This window comes from Hydractinia symbiolongicarpus, chromosome 9 (assembly GCF_029227915.1).
Source record: "Hydractinia symbiolongicarpus strain clone_291-10 chromosome 9, HSymV2.1, whole genome shotgun sequence".
NCBI lineage: Eukaryota > Metazoa > Cnidaria > Hydrozoa > Anthoathecata > Hydractiniidae > Hydractinia > Hydractinia symbiolongicarpus.
The window spans coordinates 18,055,559-18,065,500 of record NC_079883.1 but is presented as its reverse complement, the minus strand read 5'-3'; the positions used below and the strand labels follow the sequence as shown (position 1 = coordinate 18,065,500).

At 47.7% G+C, this 9,942-nt stretch overlaps 1 long non-coding RNA gene across 1 annotated transcript; it reads right to left on the bottom strand.

Moving 5' to 3' along the window:
* Positions 1 to 807: 807 nt before the first annotated feature.
* Positions 808 to 8,442, bottom strand: LOC130656362 (uncharacterized). Its single transcript, XR_008984910.1, has 2 exons — positions 1,729 to 8,442; positions 808 to 1,546 (listed from the first exon to the last, which is right to left on the bottom strand). It is a non-coding gene; the product is annotated as an uncharacterized LOC130656362 (long non-coding RNA).
* Between the last annotated feature and the right edge of the window lie 1,500 nt (positions 8,443 to 9,942).

Sequence of the window (9,942 nt, the reverse complement as noted above, 5' to 3'; positions counted from 1 at the left end):
GGATGACTGTGTTATAAAGCCATGGCGCAATGGAAAACAACTTGGGACTTCGTAGTCCTTTGAGAGTGGAAGGATAAGACCAATGATGACCTGCGCAGGCACGTGCAACCACGTGATATACGTGTAAGGCCTTTATTAGTGTACAAGAGGCTATATTACAGCCCTTAGGGGCTTGTACGTGTGGCTGACGCTGTTATAAAGCCATGGCGCAATGGAAAACTACCCGGGACGTCGTAGTTCATTGAGAGTGGAAGGATAAGACCAATGATAACCTGCGCAGGCACGTGCAACCACTTGATATACGTGTAAGGCCTTTATTAGGCTGCAAGAGGCCTTATTACAGTCGTTAGACGCATGTACTTGTAGTTAACGGTGTTATAACGCCATGGCGCAATGGAAAACGACTTGTGACGTCGTAGTCCATTGAGAGTGGAAGGATTAGACCAATGGTAACCTGCGCAGGCACGTGGAACAACGTGATTTATGTATACGGACTTTATTAGGCCGCAAAAGGCCATATTACAGCCTTTAGGGGCCTGTACACGTGTTTGACGGTGTTGTGAAGCCGTGGCGCTATGAAAAACAACTTGGGACTTCGTAGTCCTTTGAGAGTGGAAGGATAAGACCAATGATAACCTGCGCAGGCACGTGCAACCACTTGATATACGTGTAAGGTCTTTATTAGGCCGCAAGAGGCCATATTACAGTCGTTAGACGCATGTACTCGTAGTTAACGGTGTTATAACGCCATGGCGCAACGGAAAACGACTTGGGACGTCGTAGTCCATTGAGAGGGGAAGGATTAGACCAATGGTAACCTGCGCAGGAACGTGCAACCACGTGATATACGTGTAAGGCCTTTATTAGGGTTCAAGAGGCTATATTACAGCCGTTTGGGGCCTGTGCGCGTGGCTGACGCTGTTATAAAGCTATGGCGCAATGGAAAACAACTTGGGACGTCGTAGTCCATTGAGAGTGGAAGGATAAGACCAATGGTAACCTGCGCAGGCACGTGGAACAACGTGATTCATGTATGCGGACTTTATTAGGCCGAAAAAGGCCATATTACAGCCTTTAGGGGCCTGTACACGTGTTTGACGGTGTTGTAAAGCCGTGGCGCTATGGAAAACAACTTGGGACTTCGTAGTCCTTTGAGAGTGGAAGGATAAGACAAATGATAACCTGCGCAGGAACGTGCAACCACGTGATATACGTGTAAGGCCTTTATTAGGGTTCAAGAGGCTATATTACAGCCGTTTGGGGCCTGTGCGCGTGGCTGACGCTGTTATAAAGCTATGGCGCAATGGAAAACAACTTGGGACGTCGTAGTCCATTGAGAGTGGAAGGATAAGACCAATGGTAACCTGCGCAGGCACGTGGAACAACGTGATTCATGTATGCGGACTTTATTAGGCCGCAAAAGGCCATATTACAGCCTTTAGGGGCCTGTACACGTGTTTGACGGTGTTGTAAAGCCGTGGCGCTATGGAAAACAACTTGGGACTTCGTAGTCCTTTGAGAGTGGAAGGATAAGACCAATGATAACCTGCGCAGGCACGTGCAACCACGTGATATACGTGTAAGGCCTTTATTAGTGTACAAGAGGCTATATTACAGCCCTTAGGGGCTTGTACGTGTGGCTGACGCTGTTATAAAGCCATGGCGCAATGAAAAACTACTTGGGACGTCGTAGTTCATTGAGAGTGGAAGGAGAAGACTAATGGTAACCTGCGCAGGTTACCATTGGTCTAATCCTTCCACTCTCAATGGACTACGACGTCACAAGTCGTTTTCCATTGCGCCATGGCGTTATAACACCGTTAACTACAAGTACATGCGTCTAACGACTGTAATATGGCCTCTTGCAGCCTAATAAAGGCCTTACACGTATATCACGTGGTTGCACGTGCCTGCGCAGGTTACCATTGGTCTTCTCCTTCCACTCTCAATGAACTACGACGTCCCGGGTAGTTTTCCATTGCGCCATGGCTTTATAACAGCGTCAGCCACACGTACAAGCCCCTAAGGGCTGTAATATAGCCTCTTGTACACTAATAAAGGCCTTACACGTATATCACGTGGTTGCACGTGCCTGCGCAGGTTATCATTGGTCTTATCCTTCCACTCTCAAAGGACTACGAAGTCCCAAGTTGTTTTCCATTGCGCCATGGCTTTATAACACAGTCATCCACGTGTACATGCCTCTAAAGGCTATAGTATGGCCTTTTGCTGCCTAATAGAGGCCGTACACATAAATCACGTTGTTCCACGTGCCTGCGCAAGTTACGATCGGACTAATCTTTCCACTCTCAATGGACTAAGACGTCCCAAGTTGTTTGCAATTGCGCCACAGCTTTATAACACCGTCAACCACGTGTACAGGTCTCTAAAGGCTGTAATATGATCTTTTGCAGCCTAATAAAGGCCGTACACCCAATTCGCGTTGTTCCACGTGCCTGCGCAGGTTACTATTCGTCTAATCCTTCCACTCTCAATGGACTACGACGTTCCAAGTTGTTTACCATTGTGCCATGGCGTTATAACGCCGTCAATTACAGGTACAGGCCCCTAAGGGCTGCAATATAGCCTCTTGTACCCTAATAAAGGCCTTACACGTATATCACGTGGTTGCACGTGCCTGCGCAAGTTACCATTGGTCTTATCCTTCCACTCTCAATGGACTACGACGTCCCAAGTTGTTTTCCATTGCGCCATGGCGTAATAACACCGTTAACTACGGGTACATGCGTCTAACGACTGTAATATGGCTTTTTGCAGCCTAATAAAGGCCTTACACATATATCACGTGGTTGCACGTGCCTGCGCAGGTTACCATTAGTCTTCTCCTTCCACTCTCAATGAACTACGACGTCCCAAGTAGTTTTTCATTGCGCCATGGCTTTATAACAGCGTCAGCCACACGTACAAGCCCCTAAGGGCTGTAATATAGCCTCTTGTACACTAATAAAGGCCTTACACGTATATCACGTGGTTGCACGTGCCTGCGCAGGTTATCATTGGTCTTATCCTTCCACTCTCAAAGGACTACGAAGTCCCAAGTTGTTTTCCATAGCGCCACGGCTTTACAACACCGTCAAACACGTGTACAGGCCCCTAAAGGCTGTAATATGGCCTTTTGCGGCCTAATAAAGTCCGCATACATGAATCACGTTGTTCCACGTGCCTGCGCAGGTTACCATTGGTCTTATCCTTCCACTCTCAATGGACTACGACGTCCCAAGTTGTTTTCCATTGCGCCATAGCTTTATAACAGCGTCAGCCACGCGCACAGGCCCCAAACGGCTGTAATATAGCCTCTTGAACCCTAATAAAGGCCTTACACGTATATCACGTGGTTGCACGTTCCTGCGCAGGTTATCATTTGTCTTATCCTTCCACTCTCAAAGGACTACGAAGTCCCAAGTTGTTTTCCATAGCGCCACGGCTTTACAACACCGTCAAACACGTGTACAGGCCCCTAAAGGCTGTAATATGGCCTTTTTCGGCCTAATAAAGTCCGCATACATGAATCACGTTGTTCCACGTGCCTGCGCAGGTTACCATTGGTCTTATCCTTCCACTCTCAATGGACTACGACGTCCCAAGTTGTTTTCCATTGCGCCATAGCTTTATAACAGCGTCAGCCACGCGCACAGGCCCCAAACGGCTGTAATATAGCCTCTTGAACCCTAATAAAGGCCTTACACGTATATCACGTGGTTGCACGTTCCTGCGCAGGTTACCATTGGTCTAATCCTTCCCCTCTCAATGGACTACGACGTCCCAAGTCGTTTTCCGTTGCGCCATGGCGTTATAACACCGTTAACTACGAGTACATGCGTCTAACGACTGTAATATGGCCTCTTGCGGCCTAATAAAGACCTTACACGTATATCAAGTGGTTGCACGTGCCTGCGCAGGTTATCATTGGTCTTATCCTTCCACTCTCAAAGGACTACGAAGTCCCAAGTTGTTTTTCATAGCGCCACGGCTTCACAACACCGTCAAACACGTGTACAGGCCCCTAAAGGCTGTAATATGGCCTTTTGCGGCCTAATAAAGTCCGTATACATAAATCACGTTGTTCCACGTGCCTGCGCAGGTTACCATTGGTCTAATCCTTCCACTCTCAATGGACTACGACGTCACAAGTCGTTTTCCATTGCGCCATGGCGTTATAACACCGTTAACTACAAGTACATGCGTCTAACGACTGTAATATGGCCTCTTGCAGCCTAATAAAGGCCTTACACGTATATCAAGTGGTTGCACGTGCCTGCGCAGGTTATCATTGGTCTTATCCTTCCACTCTCAATGAACTACGACGTCCCGGGTAGTTTTCCATTGCGCCATGGCTTTATAACAGCGTCAGCCACACGTACAAGCCCCTAAGGGCTGTAATATAGCCTCTTGTACACTAATAAAGGCCTTACACGTATATCACGTGGTTGCACGTGCCTGCGCAGGTTATCATTGGTCTTATCCTTCCACTCTCAAAGGACTACGAAGTCCCAAGTTGTTTTCCATTGCGCCATGGCTTTATAACACAGTCATCCACGTGTACATGCCTCTAAAGGCTATAGTATGGCCTTTTGCTGCCTAATAGAGGCCGTACACATAAATCACGTTGTTCCACGTGCCTGCGCAAGTTACGATCGGACTAATCTTTCCACTCTCAATGGACTAAGACGTCCCAAGTTGTTTGCAATTGCGCCACAGCTTTATAACACCGTCAACCACGTGTACAGGTCTCTAAAGGCTGTAATATGATCTTTTGCAGCCTAATAAAGGCCGTACACCCAATTCGCGTTGTTCCACGTGCCTGCGCAGGTTACTATTCGTCTAATCCTTCCACTCTCAATGGACTACGACGTTCCAAGTTGTTTACCATTGTGCCATGGCGTTATAACGCCGTCAATTACAGGTACAGGCCCCTAAGGGCTGCAATATAGCCTCTTGTACCCTAATAAAGGCCTTACACGTATATCACGTGGTTGCACGTGCCTGCTCAAGTTACCATTGGTCTTATCCTTCCACTCTCAATGGACTACGACGTCCCAAGTTGTTTTCCATTGCGCCATGGAGTAATAACACCGTTAACTACGGGTACATGCGTCTAACGACTGTAATATGGCTTTTTGCAGCCTAATAAAGGCCTTACACATATATCACGTGGTTGCACGTGCCTGCGCAGGTTACCATTAGTCTTCTCCTTCCACTCTCAATGAACTACGACGTCCCAAGTAGTTTTTCATTGCGCCATGGCTTTATAACAGCGTCAGCCACACGTACAAGCCCCTAAGGGCTGTAATATAGCCTCTTGTACACTAATAAAGGCCTTACACGTATATCACGTGGTTGCACGTTCCTGCGCAGGTTATCATTTGTCTTATCCTTCCACTCTCAAAGGACTACGAAGTCCCAAGTTGTTTTCTATAGCGCCACGGCTTTACAACACCGTCAAACACGTGTACAGGCCCCTAAAGGCTGTAATATGGCCTTTTTCGGCCTAATAAAGTCCGCATACATGAATCACGTTGTTCCACGTGCCTGCGCAGGTTACCATTGGTCTTATCCTTCCACTCTCAATGGACTACGACGTCCCAAGTTGTTTTCCATTGCGCCATAGCTTTATAACAGCGTCAGCCACGCGCACAGGCCCCAAACGGCTGTAATATAGCCTCTTGAACCCTAATAAAGGCCTTACACGTATATCACGTGGTTGCACGTTCCTGCGCAGGTTACCATTGGTCTAATCCTTCCCCTCTCAATGGACTACGACGTCCCAAGTCGTTTTCCGTTGCGCCATGGCGTTATAACACCGTTAACTACGAGTACATGCGTCTAACGACTGTAATATGGCCTCTTGCGGCCTAATAAAGACCTTACACGTATATCAAGTGGTTGCACGTGCCTGCGCAGGTTATCATTGGTCTTATCCTTCCACTCTCAAAGGACTACGAAGTCCCAAGTTGTTTTTCATAGCGCCACGGCTTCACAACACCGTCAAACACGTGTACAGGCCCCTAAAGGCTGTAATATGGCCTTTTGCGGCCTAATAAAGTCCGTATACATAAATCACGTTGTTCCACGTGCCTGCGCAGGTTACCATTGGTCTAATCCTTCCACTCTCAATGGACTACGACGTCACAAGTCGTTTTCCATTGCGCCATGGCGTTATAACACCGTTAACTACAAGTACATGCGTCTAACGACTGTAATAAGGCCTCTTGCAGCCTAATAAAGGCCTTACACGTATATCAAGTGGTTGCACGTGCCTGCGCAGGTTATCATTGGTCTTATCCTTCCACTCTCAAAGGACTACGAAGTCCCAAGTTGTTTTTCATAGCGCCACGGCTTCACAACACCGTCAAACACGTGTACAGGCCCCTAAAGGCTGTAATATGGCCTTTTGCGGCCTAATAAAGTCCGTATACATAAATCACGTTGTTCCACGTGCCTGCGCAGGTTACCATTGGTCTAATCCTTCCACTCTCAATGGACTACGACGTCACAAGTCGATTTCCATTGCGCCATGGCGTTATAACACCGTTAACTACAAGTACATGCGTCTAACGACTGTAATAAGGCCTCTTGCAGCCTAATAAAGGCCTTACACGAATATCAAGTGGTTGCACGTGCCTGCGCAGGTTATCATTGGTCTTATCCTTCCACTCTCAAAGGACTACGAAGTCCCAAGTTGTTTTTCATAGCGCCACGGCTTCACAACACCGTCAAACACGTGTACAGGCCCCTAAAGGCTGTAATATGGCCTTTTGCGGCCTAATAAAGTCCGTATACATAAATCACGTTGTTCCACGTGCCTGCGCAGGTTACCATTGGTCTAATCCTTCCACTCTCAATGGACTACGACGTCACAAGTCGTTTTCCATTGCGCCATGGCGTTATAACACCGTTAACTACAAGTACATGCGTCTAACGACTGTAATATGGCCTCTTGCAGCCTAATAAAGGCCTTACACGTATATCACGTGGTTGCACGTGCCTGCGCAGGTTACCATTGGTCTAATCCTTCCACTCTCAATGGACTACGACGTCACAAGTCGTTTTCCATTGCGCCATGGCGTTATAACACCGTTAACTACAAGTACATGCGTCTAACGACTGTAATAAGGCCTCTTGCAGCCTAATAAAGGCCTTACACGTATATCACGTGGTTGCACGTGCCTGCGCAGGTTACCATTGGTCTTCTCCTTCCACTCTCAATGAACTACGACGTCCCAAGTAGTTTTCCATTGCGCCATGGCTTTATAACAGCGTCAGCCACACGTACAAGCCCCTAAGGGCTGCAATATAGCCTTTTGTACACTAATAAAGGCCTTACACGTATATCACGTGGTTGCACGTGCCTGCGCAGGTTATCATTAGTCTTATCCTTCCACTCTCAAAGGACTACGAAGTCCCAAGTTGTTTTCCATTGCGCCATGGCTTTATAACACAGTCAGCCACGTGTACATGCCTCTAAAGGCTATAGTATGGCCTTTTGCTGACTAATAGAGACCGTACACATAAATCACGTTGTTCCACGTGCCTGCGCAAGTTACGATTGGACTAATCTTTCCACTCTCAATGGACTAAGACGTCCCAAGTTGTTTGCAATTGCGCCACAGCTTTATAACACCGTCAACCACGTGTACAGGTCTCTAAAGGCTGTAATATGACCTTTTGCAGCCTAATAAAGGCCGTACACCCAATTCGCGTTGTTCCACGTGCCTGCGCAGGTTACTATTCGTCTAATCCTTCCACTCTCAATGGACTACGACGTTCCAAGTTGTTTACCATTGTGTCATGGCGTTATAACGCTGTCAATTACAGGTACAGGCCCCTAAGGGCTGCAATATAGCCTCTTGTACCCTAATAAAGGCCTTCCACGTATATCACGTGGTTGCACGTGCCTGCGCAAGTTACCATTGGTCTTATCCTTCCACTCTCAATGGACTACGACGTCCCAAGTAGTTTTTCATTGCGCCATGGCTTTATAACAGCGTCAGCCACACGTACAAGCCCCTAAGGGCTGTAATATAGCCTCTTGTACACTAATAAAGGCCTTACACGTATATCACGTGGTTGCACGTTCCTGCGCAGGTTATCATTGGTCTTATCCTTCCGCGCTCAATCGACTACGACGTCCCAAGTTGTTTTCCATAGGGCCACGGCTTCACAACACCGTCAAACACGTGTACAGGCCCCTAAAGGCTGCCTCTTGCAGCCTAATAAAGGCCTTACACGTATATCACGTGGTTGCACGTTCCTGCGCAGGTTATCATTGGTCTTATCCTTCCGCGCTCAATCGACTACGACGTCCCAAGTTGTTTTCCATAGGGCCACGTCTTCACAACACCGTCAACCACGTGTACAGGCCCCTAAAGGCTGCCTCTTGCAGCCTAATAAAGGCCTTACACGTATATCACGTGGTTGCACGTGCCTGCGCAGGTTATCATTGGTCTTATCCTTCCGCGCTCAATCGACTACGACGTCCCAAGTTCTTTTCCATAGGGCCACGGCTTCACAACACCGTCAACCACGTGTACAGGCCCCTAAAGGCTGCCTCTTGCAGCCTAACAAAGGCCTTACACGTATATCACGTGGTTCCACGTGCCTGCGCAGGTTACCATTGGTCTTATCCTTCCACTCTCAATGAACTACGACGTCCCAAGTAGTTTTTCATTGCGCCATGGCTTTATAACAGCGTCAGCCACACGTACAAGCCCCTAAGGGCTGTAATATAGCCTCTTGTACACTAATAAAGGCCTTACACGTATATCACGTGGTTGCACGTGCCTGCGCAGGTTATCATTTGTCTAATCCATCCACTCTCAATGGACTACGACGTCCCAAGTTGTTTTCCATAGCGCCACGGCTTTATTACACAGTCATCAACGTGTACAGCCCTCTAAAGGCTATGGCATAGCCTTTTGCTGCCTAATAGAGGCCGTACACATGAATCACGTAGATCCACGTGCCTGCGCAAGTTACGATCGGACTAGTCCATGTACTCTCAATGGACTACGACGTCCCAAGTTGTTTGCAATTGCGCCACAGCTTTATAACACCGTTAACTACAAGTACATGCGTCTAACGACTGTAATATGGCCTCTTGCAACCTAATAAAGGCCTTACACATATATCACGTGGTTGCACGTGCCTGCGCAGGTTACCATTGGTCTAATCCATCCACTCTCAATGGACTACAACGTCCCAAGTGGTTTTCCAATGCGCCACGGTTTTATAACACAGTCAGCCACACGTACAAGCCCCTAAGGGCTGTAATATAGCCTCTTGTACCCTAATAAAAGCCTTACACGTATATCACGTGGTTGCACGTGCCTGCACAGATTAGCATTGGTGTTATCCTTCCCCTCTCCATGCACTACGACGTCCCAAGTGGTTTTCCATGGCGCCATGGCTTTATAACACAGTCAGCCACATGTACAGGCCTCTAAAGGCTATAGTATGGCCTTTTGCTGCTTAATAGAGGCCGCACACATAAATCACGTAGTTCCACGTGCCTGCCCAAGTTACGATCGGACTAGTCCATGTACTCTCAATTGACTACGACGTCCCAAGTTGTTTTCCATTGCGCCATGGTGTTATAACACCGTTAACTACGGGTACATGCGTCTAACGACTGTAATATGGCCTTTTGCAGCCTAATAAAGGCCTTACACATATATCACGTGGTTGCACGTGCCTGCGCAGGTTACCATTAGTTTTCTCCTTCCACTCTCAATGAACTACGCCGTCCCAAGTAGTTTTTCATTGCGCCATGGCGTTATAACAGCGTCAACCACACGTACAAGCCCCCAAGGGCTGTAATATAGCCTCTTGTACACTAATAAGGGCCTTACACGTATATCACGTGGTTGCACATGCCTGCGCAGGTTATCATTGGTCTTATCCTTCCACTCTCAAAGGACTACG